We start from the raw sequence: 12,236 nt of genomic DNA, 5'->3' as shown, positions 1-12,236 counted from the left end.
GGGGGGCGGGGGCTCTGCTCTCTGTATTGTATGTAAGCCCTGCAGGGCTGACCCAAAATGTGTCCTCCAAGAGCCTTCCCCGCTGTAGGCTACGCAGGGAAAAGCCTAACCCACAGATAAGGATGGAGGAGCCGGCCTCGGAGCCCCTGCTTTCCAATGTACTGAGTGTAGGACCCTTAACAAGAAACTTCGCCTGGTGGACTTTCATTCTCTGTAAAGTGAAGGTACCAGCAACTGCCCCCCACCCCTGTTGTGAAGATTGGCTTAGAGCAGCGATTTTCAACCATTTTCATCTCATGACACATGAGCTCCTGACTAAAACTCTGTGGCACGCCAAGTATGTTATATTTTGACCAAAAAAAAATAAGTATAATTTTTATTCATTCGAACTGGACGGCTGTTGCTGTGTTGGCTGTTGTCACTCGTTTATTTGACAAGGGAAAGGGGTCAGGGCCCCTGCATAAACAGTCAGATACTGCATGCTTTAAACATTCTTGCAGCACACCGGCTGAAAATTGCTGACTTAGAGGATCAGGGTGAAGCTGGTTGGTTGTTGGCTGTAACATATCTCTGAGCATCCTGTTTATTTTCTGATAACAGTGAGATAGTCCAACCCAAGGTGATCAACGGCCCATTAGAGCTGAGCCTCAGAGAGGCCTGCCATGCCTACTAGTCCCCGCCCAGCCTCCACACAGGACAAAGCCAGCTCTGCCATCTCCTGCCCACCTCCATGATCCACCCGGCGACCAGGCTGCAGGGCCTATTGTGGCACCCACAAATGTTACTTCAGCAGTCCAGCGTTCTTCACTCTTACTCTTCTGAAAAGCAGGAGGTCAGGCCTGGAGCATGTTCAAAATAAAAGGGGGAAATTGAAGACCATCTCATCCCAAATGGCTCCTTTTATAGATGGAAAATCTAAACTCAGGCTCAGGAAGGTGGAGTGACGTACCAAGGTCACCAGAATAGGTCTGTCTGATTACAGAGCTGAAAATCTACGCACTCTGCACTAACGATTTGGGGCAGGGTCTGATTTTATCAAGGCCTTAAGTTCAGAACTCTGGGACCATGAAAAGGGCCCTAAGCTGACACTAAAAGGCACTAAACCGTGCCTTCTTGCCCTGGCTCTAGCACTGCCTTGTCGTGTGACTCCAAAAGTGAAAAGAAGGGAGTTGAATTAGCTGTTCTCTAAAGTCACTTACACTTCCAAAATGCTTTCGAAGCTGAGGCTCAAGGATCTTGAGATTATTACAGTTTTGAGTGAAAAGCATGTCTGTGTGGGGTGATCCATCTTGTCCCACTGATGGACACGTCCTGGCTGAGGTATCAGCTCCCTCCTTACAGACCCCAAGACAGCTCAGTTCTTCCCGAGGAGGCAGGCACTGAGACGCCCCTTGTCTCTCGCCCTCCCTTCCTCTGTCCCGCTGGAAAAATTCCTGAGGTTCTTTTTGCTCCACAGATCCTTGGGCAAAATGCCTCTATTCTTTGAGGAAGCCGCACTTGCTTGCTGACCTTCAAAAGAAATATGCTTTTAGTCTGAAAACTGATGTAGGAATTTTTATTTTTAATTACATCTTTTAAAATTGTAGCTGGAAGACCTAATTGAGCTAATGATTAGGCCAGGAGGTAAAATGGTGGAATTTTCCAAACATGTGGTATCTGAGATAAAACAAACTGAGCAGACAGGAAGAAAGAGAAGGAAATGGAAGGGTTGCATTTTCTAGCTTTGAAGTGGAGCGATAGTCATGTGGTCTCATTAGTGTGGCTATAATTATTTGAATCCATTCTCGTGGCTTAATTCCAAAGTGTTCAATTATTACACAGTCATGTAGCTGAGAGACAAAAGATTGCCTATTACTGGCAGATACCCTCAGTCCAGCCCGTCTAATTTTTGAAGTAAATGTGGTCTCAAGAAAAAATACAGTGGGTGGGGGAAAAGTCAGTTTACACTTGTTCTTATGGAAAATAACACAATAAATAAGAAATAATAATACAAGAATAAACTCTGTTTCATGTATTCACAACTGTAAACCCTCTTGCCCCACCCTGCACAATAAAAGCCTCTACCTTAAAAAAGAAAATTTAAAAACACTTCTTGAACATCTAACATGTAGCAAGTGTTTCACATACACCATACCATTTAGTCCTTGCTACAATTGTATAGTGAAAATGTTAAGCCCCATTTTACACATGAGAACAGAGGCCCAAAAAGGATTAGTTGGATTGTCTAAGATTAGCTAGCCAGTAAGTGGCAAAACTGTTTCTAAATGTTCTATACCTAACTGACACCTACTGAACCAAGTCCCCTCTGCACTTCTGTCTTTTACTCTATGAGACTCTAGGGTGATTCCCGCCCTAGCTAGTGCACAATGCAAAATACAGAAGCACAAGCAGACCATTAGATGCATGACTGTGATAGACAGTAGAGGACAATAGTTGTGGGAATCAAGAGGAAAAATTGTTTTGACATCTAAACAGTGATATTAAATTTAGATGGTCGGTAAATATTACTTATTTACTTTAAATATGAATGCAAGTTTCTTTGTCCCTCCAGATTCGCCCTCCACACACTTCTCCATCCTGCTTTGTGCATGGGTGGTACCACATCTGGCCCCATCAAGGAGCCCTGTAGCAGGCACGGTCAATGCCTTGACCACATTCCTTGGACCTCACCCAACTTCAGCTCTCGCCAGATTTCCAACTGCCAAGTCCTGCATCTTTGTGTCTGAGGACTGTCCCCAGACCCACAAGAAGGCCAGTCTGCCAGCCTGGCAATCCGGAAGTACCCAAGAAATAGCCCAATCCCAGGAGCAGCCCTCAGACAGACTCCAGGGGCATGAATGTCCCAAAGCCCTCACCTTTTGGAGGAATGAGTCTGGGGCATGTGTTTACATTGTTTCCCAGAGTTTCTCTGTGGGACTAAACCTTTATTGTAGCCGACTTAATAACACAATCTTATTGGTCACCTTCTCTTGGGCATCACGCCCTCACGCCTCTACTCGTGCACTCTGAACTTCTTACATGAATTTTCACTCAAGTAGACTTTCGCTTAAGCCCTTATCCCATCGTCTGCTTCTGAGAGAACACAAACTAAGATAGGCTTCCCTGAGGTCTGGCTTCCTGTCGGGTTCAGCTAAGAGGGAAGTGCCAGCAAGAGCTGAGGCGTGTTGCATTTCTACTCTCCACCCCAGGGGCTGCCAATGCCTGGCTCTGTCCTGGACCCAAAGGTCCTGCTCCTGTCAGGGGCCTCTTCACACAGTTCTTTCTCTTCTGGTTCCAGGAAGTGGAGGCTCCCTCCCTTTACGCTTTCAGGCCATAAGCAGCACCACCTTCACTAGCCCTGGGATACTGCAGTATTCCTTGTGATCGCTCTTCACCTCGTAATAATCCCTTTATTAAACCTTTCTCAAATTCTGATGTGAGCACACCATCGCTCCTATTGGTATCACTAGTGATTCAGCAGGTTTGACGACTTCTGGATTTGGCCTCAGATAGTTGGTGATGAGGATATTTGGAGGGTGCACAGGCGATGACAAGAATGGTGGAGGGAGCAGAGATGGAGAGACAAGTGCGCAGTGCAACAAAGGCTAACTGGTAAGGGAGGGTGGGTGTATTAGAGAGCTATTGCCGTGTAACAAAGTATCTCAAAATTTAGCAGCTTAAACATTGATTATCTCACAGTTTCTAGGGGTCAGGACTCCAGGAGCTGCTTAGCCAGGTGGTTCTGGCTCAGGGTCTCTCATGAGATTGCAGTCAGGATACCAGCTGGGTCTATACTCAACTCAATACTCGACTGGAGCTGAGGAATCCACTTCCAAGCTCACGTACTGGTTGCTGGCAGACCTCAGTCCTCACTGGCTGTTGCTGGAGGCTTTAGTTCCCTGCAACAGAGCTGCTCAAAACCCAGCAGCTTGCTTTTCCCAAGCAAGTGATCCAAGAAAGCACCCAGCACAGGAACTATAGACTTGTATCATCTCAGAAGTGTCCTACTGCTACTTCTGTTGTGTGCTATGGGTCACAACCCTGGTATAATGTGGAAGGAGTGCACACAGGGGTATGAATACCACCGAGGGCAGATTTGGAGGCATAGGTGCTCAAGAGTAACAATATATCCCATTGAACTTTCTTCTCTGTGAGGGCAGGAAGATTTTCAGATGAGGCACAGACAGCTCCAAGTTTAAAAGAGCTTCCCAGAAATGAACTGTAAGAGGCACCCAAGATGGGAGTGTGGGCAAGACTGGAAATCCCAATCATCCAAACATAATAAAAGAAACCAATTTAGTGCTCATTAAGTAAGCGGGAGATCCAGTGTAACTTCAGGCGAACCACTTCCTCTCTCTGAACCTGTTTTCCCACTTGTAATACTGACTAATCTCTGTGGCCTAATAATAAATACTCACATAGCAACTTATGATGTTCTATGTTCTACCCACATTAACTTTTATTAACTCATTTTGCCTTCACAGCAGCGGACAAAGCTTGTTTGTTAGGGCCCGTGGCACCGTTCCCAGCAGGCTGGGCTCTGTCCCACATCAGTTTCTCCTTCTCAGCCCAAGCTAGAGCCCTAACCATGCGATTCATGTGTGTAGGGAGGACTGGCTTTTTCTCTGAGCCTCTTGTGAAATATGCTTTCCTGTGGGGTAATCAGAATGCTTTGTGATTTGGAACAAAGTAAACTAGAGACTTAACAAGTTAGCGTCATCTCCTTCTTTCCATGATGTTTTCTTTTTGACCTCGGAGAGAAGAAACAAATAGTCTTGATAATTTCTGAGCAAATAAACTTCCAGTGGCTGAATTCGGCCAAACCACGAAATGGATTATCCCCTGGCCCATCAAGGGCCTCCCTGGTGTGGCTCCAAACTACCCTTCACATGGCAGTCTATGTACATGTTCCCCCACCACCACCCCTGAGTTGGGCCTCAGGCTCTACCTTCAAAATATAGTCAGAATTCCTGGTTCCTGGCACTGTCACCTCAGGCCTGGATCACTGCCATAATCTCCAGACTAACCCCCTGCTTCTGTTCTTGTCTCTCTGCAGTCCAGTCTCAAAACAGTGTCCAGGGTGACCCTTGTTAACTGTAGGTTCAATCATGTCACTGCACTGCTTACAATCTTGTGATGGCTCCCCAGTTCCTTCAGAGCAAATCCAACATCCTTAAAATGCCCTTGAAGATATTACATGAGTGTACCCCCACCCCTTTACCTCTGAGACTTCGTCACCTATACCTACCTCTCCCCCTTGCTCACTCTTTAATGCCCCCCCCCCGCCTTGCTGTTCCTCAGTTAAGCCTTAGAGACTTTGCTCAGCCTCTGCCTGAAGAGCTCTTCTGCCCCATCCACGAGGCCCACTCCCCTCCTCCTTCAACTCTTCCCTCAAATCTTTCCTTCTCATAGGCTAACCTGACCACCCTATGTAAAATTGTGATCTATCTCCCTTCCCTTGATTCTTCTAAAAGAAGGCGCTGCTTAAAAATAAAAATAAAAATTTTCCAGTTACCATCTTCCACCTGCTCGCAAGTTTCAGATAGTTGAAGATGGCATTCACTCATCCAACAGATATTTACTGAGTGCCTGCTCTGTGTCAGGCACTGAGCGAGGCAGGAATTCAATCTTCTGCTCTATTTTATTCAACTCAACAAGCATTATACTGGTGGTCTCCGGGAGCAAGCCTTTGGGTTGGGTGGGGAATTGTGTCAAGATGGAGATCCAGCCAAGTCAGTGAAGACAACCAACTTGACAGGAAGACCTGTGTTTAAACCCTAGCTTTACCTCTCACTTCCTCAGTGGCCTTGGGAAAGTCCTTTCCTTTTCTGGGCATCAGTTCTCCATCTATAATAATGAAAGCGTGATATGCTAATTAGACCAGATAGCCAAATGACCTTCCAGACGTCATTCTGGGACATCCTTCTGGACGAAGCCACGGCAGCGGGGACTGAGGCAGAGGTGGTTAGGGGTGATCAGGCAGGCAGAGTGGTTAGGGGCAATCAGGCAGAATGGTTAGGGGTGATCAGGCAGGCAGGCAGGTGAGTGGTTAGGAGCCAGCAGTCCTGGATTGCGAGAGGGTGCAGGCCGGGCTGAGGGACCTGCCCCCCTGCACAAATTTCGTGCACTGAGCCTCTAGCTTTTAAAATAAAGGGAGTGGACTAGGAAATCTCTACGGTTTCTTCTGGCTTTACTATTTCATGATTTTACTCTTATTTCACTAAGAACTATGGTCTCTTGAGTTGGTTGTGAATCTCAAGGGTGAACAGGCAAACAAGCAGGAGGAGAAGAGTGGAATAGTGTATGGCCATGAACTGTCTGTTATGAGTCAGCACTTTTGGGGCCAGAGGTCTTCCTTAAGCACTAGCAGCCATTGGGTAACAGCTGTGGGGGTTAACCCAAGGCCACCCTGTGCATCCTCCAGCCAAAATAGGATGCCCAGCTCATGTCTCTGTATCCTCAGTAGAGCACAGAGAAGTGTTCCTTGGTGCCACAGAATTGACATTAGCTTCCAGTTAGTCCACTACGCACAGAGAAGGGAGCAGGAGAACAAGCTTTGGTTAGGCTCGAGGTCCCTGGAGAAATTCTTATTAAAACCAAGGGGAGAACATTCCAGAGATGTTGAAACTCATGTGCCCAAAATGACACAATTCCAGCAAACTTCCAGGGCAAACTGAATAGGCTATCCATTAGCGTCTCACTTTCCCTTGCAGTTGCTTTCTTTTCTTTATTTTTTTAATATATTTTTATTTTGATTTCAGAGAGGAAGGGAGAGGGAGAGAGAGATAGAAACATCAGTGATGAGAGAGAATCATCAATTGGCTGCTTCCTGCACACCCCACACTGGGGATTGAGCCTGCAACCCAGGCATGTGCCCCAACGGGAATCAAACTGTGACCTCCTGATTCATAGGTTGATGATCAACCACTGAGCAACATTGGCTGGGCAACTTTCTTTTCTTTTTAAGTGTTGTTAAAAGAGCAACAAGTTTCCTACTTGGCTATGGGTATGAATGAACTGATATGGTGGGCAAAGAACAGCATTTACAGAATTAGAGAACAGAATATGATACTAGGTGTGAGAAAACCTGTGGGCATGTTCCTTTGACTCTCTGGGCCTCATTTTCTCCATCTGAAAAATACAAGGGTCGAACTAGGATCTTTTTAGTACGTGATGATTGTAAGCCACCTAGTCTACTCCATCAGGATATTATGGCAATAACAAACTCCAACCCATGGCTTGTTTCTGTAAGCCTGCAAGCTCCAGTGAAGCAGGCTGGCACTGCGCACCTTGGGAACCAAGCCAGGTGTCCTCCTGGGTTACTTCTTTCTCCCTCTGCTCCCAGTGCCTGTCTTCTACGCCAGTGACTGTGTGTTGCTGTTGCCCAGGGCCCATGCTAATCATCACCTACACTTCAGGGTTGTGCTACTGGCGACTGCTGGTCACTGAGCAGTGGAATCTCACTCAACTTAAAAAAAAAAAAAGGAGGAAATCCTGCCATTTGCAACAACATGGATAAATCTAAAGGACATTATGCTAAGTGAAATACACCACACCCAGAAAGATAAATGCTGCATGAGTTCACTAATATATGGAATCCAAAATAGCCAATCTCATGGAAGCAGAGAGAATGGTGGTTGCCAAGGCCTAGCAGAGAGAGGAAATGGAGAAATGTTGGTCGAAGCGTACAAAGTTTCAGTTATGCAAAGTAAGTTCTGGAAATCTAGTGTACAACAATGTGACTATAGTTAACAGGACTGTATTATATACTTGAAATTTGCTAAGAGGGCTGATCTTTTGTGTTCTTACCAGAAAAAAAGAAAAGAAAATGGTAACTATGTGAGGTGATGGCTATGTTAATTGGCTTGATAATCCTGATTATTTCACAATGTATATCTAATCACCAAGGTGTACACCTTAAATAAATTTTAATTGTCAATAAATTTTGAGGGGCCGGGGTGAGGTCAATGGGGGAAAAAAGAGACATAGGTAATACTTTAAACAATAAAGAATTTAAATTAAAAATTAATAAATAAAATAAAAATTTTAATTTCCTCAATAAAGCTAGAGAAAAAAGAAAGAAAATTTGCTGGAGGCAGTATGCATCGGGTAATGCATGTAAACTGTGGACTCAGACAGAACAACATTCTGCGTTATTTAGGAAACCTTAGACCAGTCATTGCGATTCTCTAAGCCTCAGTTTCCTGCACTGTAGAATAGAGATGATGATAATAATAACTGCCTTTGGAGTGTTTGTGAAAATTGAATAAGGTGATATATATAAAGTTTTGACACAGTGTTCTGCACTCAATAAGAGCTCAGTAAATGTTAGTTAATATTCAGTTCCATTTGTTCTCAATCACCAAGTCAAATGTCAGACCGTGTTGTAATGATACAGCACTAATACAGCGAGAAAAGCATAGAACTGGTGTCAAGTACTGGTAACATGGGCTCATCTTTGCTAGGTCAATTCCAAGTGGTCACGTTAGCCCTGACAGGTTTGGCTCAGTGGATGGAGCGTCAGCCTGCAGACTGAAGGGCCCCATGTTAGATTCCGGTCAAGGGCATGTACCTTGGTTGCAGGCACATCCCCAGTGGGGGTTGTGCAGGAGGCAGCTGGTTGATGTTTCTCTCTCATCGATGTGTCTAACTCTCTATCCTCCCTTCCTCTTTGTAAAAAAATCAATAAAAAATATAAAAAGTGGTCATGTTACATATCTAAACCTTAGTTTATGCATTATAAAAATGTAAATGACAGCAAGGTTCACTCATTAGTACCATTCCATCATTAATCAATACATATTGAACATCCGCCATACAGTAGTCCCCCCTTATCCATGGAGGATACATTCCAAGACCTCCGGTGGATGCCTGAAACCATGGATAATACTGAACCCCATATATACAGTACTGTTTTTCCCTACATATACATACATTTGCATTTACAGTAAGCACTTTATGGCTTCTCTTTAGCATATCTGAACTGCCAGGATCACTATTCTTCCACTTCAGGGTCATTATTAAGTAAAACAAAGGTGACTGCAATACCACAACTGTGATATCAGTTGATCTGATAACCATGTCTAAGTGACTAATGGGCTGGTAGTGTATACAGCATGGGTATGATGGACAAAGGGATGATTCACTTCCTGGGGAGATAGAACGGGACAGAATGAGATTATATCGAACTACTTGGAAGAGCTCATGTTTTAAAACTTATGACTTGCTTAATTCTAGAATTTTCCATTTAATATTTTCCAACCAAGGTTGAAACACAGAAAGTGAAGCTGCAGATAAGGGGTCTACTGTGCAGACTTAATCCTAATGCTAGGTACTTGAAACCTGCAAATGAATGAGTTTTGGCCCCTGTGTAGAAGAGCTCACAGCCTAAGAAATTTCAAATTGTTAAACAGCAAAATAGCACCAGATGTTAGACCAAGGTCCTTGAGTGTTGGCTAAGAAAGAATTCAGAGTTAAGACTCAAATATAAGCAAAAGTTTGTTTAGAATGTCACAGAGATAGAAGAAATGAGCCGTGAAAGAAATGAGCCAGTAGACTGTGTGGGCTCAGGAAACATGTTACAGAGGCAAAAGAAGGGACTTGGAGCGTAGGAAAAAGAAAGTGAAGGTAAGCACCTCGAGGGAAGGAAGGGGGGGAGGAAAGGTGCTCCAGAGAGAAAGAGTCGCCCTAGCTGGTTCAGTGGATAGAGCTTCAGCACACGGACTGAGGGGTCCTGGGTTCAATTCAGGTCAAGAGCACATACCTCGATTAGAGGCTCAATCCCTGCAGCAGACAACCAATCGACGTGTTTCCCGCACAATGTTTCTCTCTCTCTCTGTCTCTCCCGCTCCATTCCACTCTCTCTAAAAAAAAAAAAAAAAAGTTTGGAAAAATATCCTTTGGTGAGGATTAACAGAGAGAGAGAGAGAGAGAGAGAGAGAGAGAGAGAGATTGAGCCGAGTCCTCTATTTTAAGGGCTTATCTGGAGGTTGCAGGGGAGGATCTCAATAGAATATCAGCTTTCTAGATGCGGTGTCTCCTCAGGGTCCTGGTGTCCGCTGGTTGGTTGGTACTAGGTAGAGGGTCATTAAGTCCTTGCCGCTGGTCTTGATGTCAGCCACGGTGTCACCCCGCCTGGCCTTGTTGCTTTTTCAGGCCTGGAGCTGAAACACAACCGAGGCCTATTTGTTACCTCTAGCAGTGGTTCTCAACCTTCCTAATGCCACGACCCTTTAATACAGTTCCTCGTGTTGTGGTGACCCCCAACCATAAAATTATTTTCGTTGCTACTTCATAACTGTAATGTTGCTACCGTTATGAATCGTAATGTAAATATCTGATATGCAGGATGTATTTTCAGGGGTCGCGACCCACAGGTTGAGAACCGCTGCGTAGGGCTCCAGGCTTAAGGGAATGGTCCTGCAAGAAGGGCCTGTATGGGAGGCTATGAGGCTATTCTCTGCGCCTGCCACCTTCCTCTTCCAAAGAGGTCAACCACATGACTAGACATGCCAGGAGACGCGGTCAGGGCAGGGTCTGAGCCGCATGACGAGGAGAGGGACGGCCAGGGGGTCTGAACCACACGGTCAGTGATAGGTCAGTAATACGCTAGGGTAGGAAAGGTTGCCCTGGGGGTGAGGTCCTCCTAGATACCTAGGGCTTTTGGTGGTACGGGGCCTAGCGTTCCTGCTCCGCTCATGTTTGTCTCACCGCCTACTGTACCATTATGAGATAAAGGCTGTGAAAGTCTCCTACAGGCCGGTGACAAGACTATCAGAAGAACGTGCTGGGGTGACTCAGCCTCCAGTTCCCATGGAACTCTATCCCTGAAACCTCCCATCCACCTCTGGATGTGTTTGGAAGGTGAGGGCAGGAGAGGCAGCTGTAACTAAAACAAAAGAGCAGCTGCCTTCCTCTGTGCAAGAAACAAAGGAGGTCACTGAGCTTGTCTGGCTTTGATCTGTACTTAATCGTAGGCAAGTCTGAGTTCCACACAGGACAAGATCTTTCCTCAAACAGACCTTGGTTTCAGGGCGGGGGGTCTTCAGGTGCCTCGCGGAGGGGGGCGGGCCCGCGGCGGGGGAGAAACCGGGGAATCCCTGCTGCGCAGGCGCGTTCGGACTCTTCCCGGACGCGTCGGAAACCTGACGTCAAAGTTGACGTAGAAAGACGTAGGGGAGGCGGCGAAGCGAACGCCGGCTCTCGGGTCACGTGACGCGACAGGAGCGTCGTCGGCTCCTCCCTCTCCAAGATGGCGTCCTTGCTGCAGTCGGAGCGGGTCCTCTACCTCGTCCAGGGAGAAAAGAAGGTTCGGGCCCCTCTCTCGCAGCTTTACTTCTGCCGCTACTGCAGCGAGCTGCGGATTCATATTAGTCACCGCGGCGGGCGGGGAAGTCCCACCGGTTGGAGGCGGATACCATTTTCCTACCTTGCTGATTGGCCTATTTTCCGTCACTCAGATTTGCCCGAGCTTTAATTTGCTCATAAGTTGTCACTTGGAAAGAAGGGGCGGCCTTGGGTGGGGCTGAGCGGCTCGCACCCTCTGATTGGACGGACTTGAACTCGGGAAGCCTGGCCGTCTCCTGGGGGTTTGGTGACAGGGTGGGTCCGGGAGAAAAAGGTGTGGGCGTGCTTAGTCCGCGCCACTTGCGGGGTTAGACACTGGCTTTCCACGCTTGATTTGTGCGGAGTGGACGCAGGCATTGGATTCATGCCCCTCCCATCCTGGAAATTCTGCCTCCACGTTGGCCGGAAACTGGCCCCTCTGTCTGGGCTCAGGCTGAGGCCTGCCTGCCGCAGGGATAGGGCGAGCTGAGCGAAAGCATTGCGAGTCGGGCAGGCCTTGTAGGGAGCTGGAAGTGTTAACAGCGCTTCCCCCGGGAGGAGAGTGCTGTCGTCTTTCCCAGCAAATGGGCGCTGGGGTGGGATTGTAAGACGGTAGAAGACCCCACCCCGTGAAAAATCACCCAGTCCTGCAGCGCTAGGCACATCTCCTTTATTCAGGAAGCTTTGCGGGTTCAAAGACGAGAAGACATACCGTATTTGCTGGCGTATAAGACAACCCCCTAACATTTCCACTCAAAATACAGAGTTTGTTATATACTCGCCGTATAAGACTACCCCCTCTTCCGCACACCTTCCACACACCAAATAAAAGGTAAAACAATATCAGATTTGATTTTAACATTTTAATTTATATTCAAATGCTTATGACATGCAGGAAAACTGTCACAAGGCTGTATGTAATCAAACATATA

The 12,236-nt window shown here is 46.5% G+C and overlaps 1 protein-coding gene across 2 annotated transcripts in view; it reads left to right on the top strand.

Annotated features, from left to right (window-relative positions):
- Positions 1 to 11,164: 11,164 nt before the first annotated feature.
- Positions 11,165 to 12,236, top strand: part of DCTN4 (dynactin subunit 4) — a 35,028-nt gene continuing 33,956 nt past the window's right edge. For both annotated transcript variants that reach the window (XM_015565621.1, XM_015565619.1), the window contains exons 1-2: positions 11,165 to 11,345; positions 11,831 to 11,837. The gene's annotated coding sequence lies outside the window, so the exon portion shown is untranslated. The remainder of the gene's footprint in view (positions 11,346 to 11,830; positions 11,838 to 12,236) is intronic.

This window comes from Myotis davidii, unplaced genomic scaffold (genome assembly GCF_000327345.1).
Source record: "Myotis davidii unplaced genomic scaffold, ASM32734v1 scaffold18, whole genome shotgun sequence".
Lineage (NCBI taxonomy): Eukaryota > Metazoa > Chordata > Mammalia > Chiroptera > Vespertilionidae > Myotis > Myotis davidii.
The sequence above is the reverse complement of the archived record's forward strand: the minus strand, read 5'-3'. Positions and strand labels throughout refer to the sequence as shown.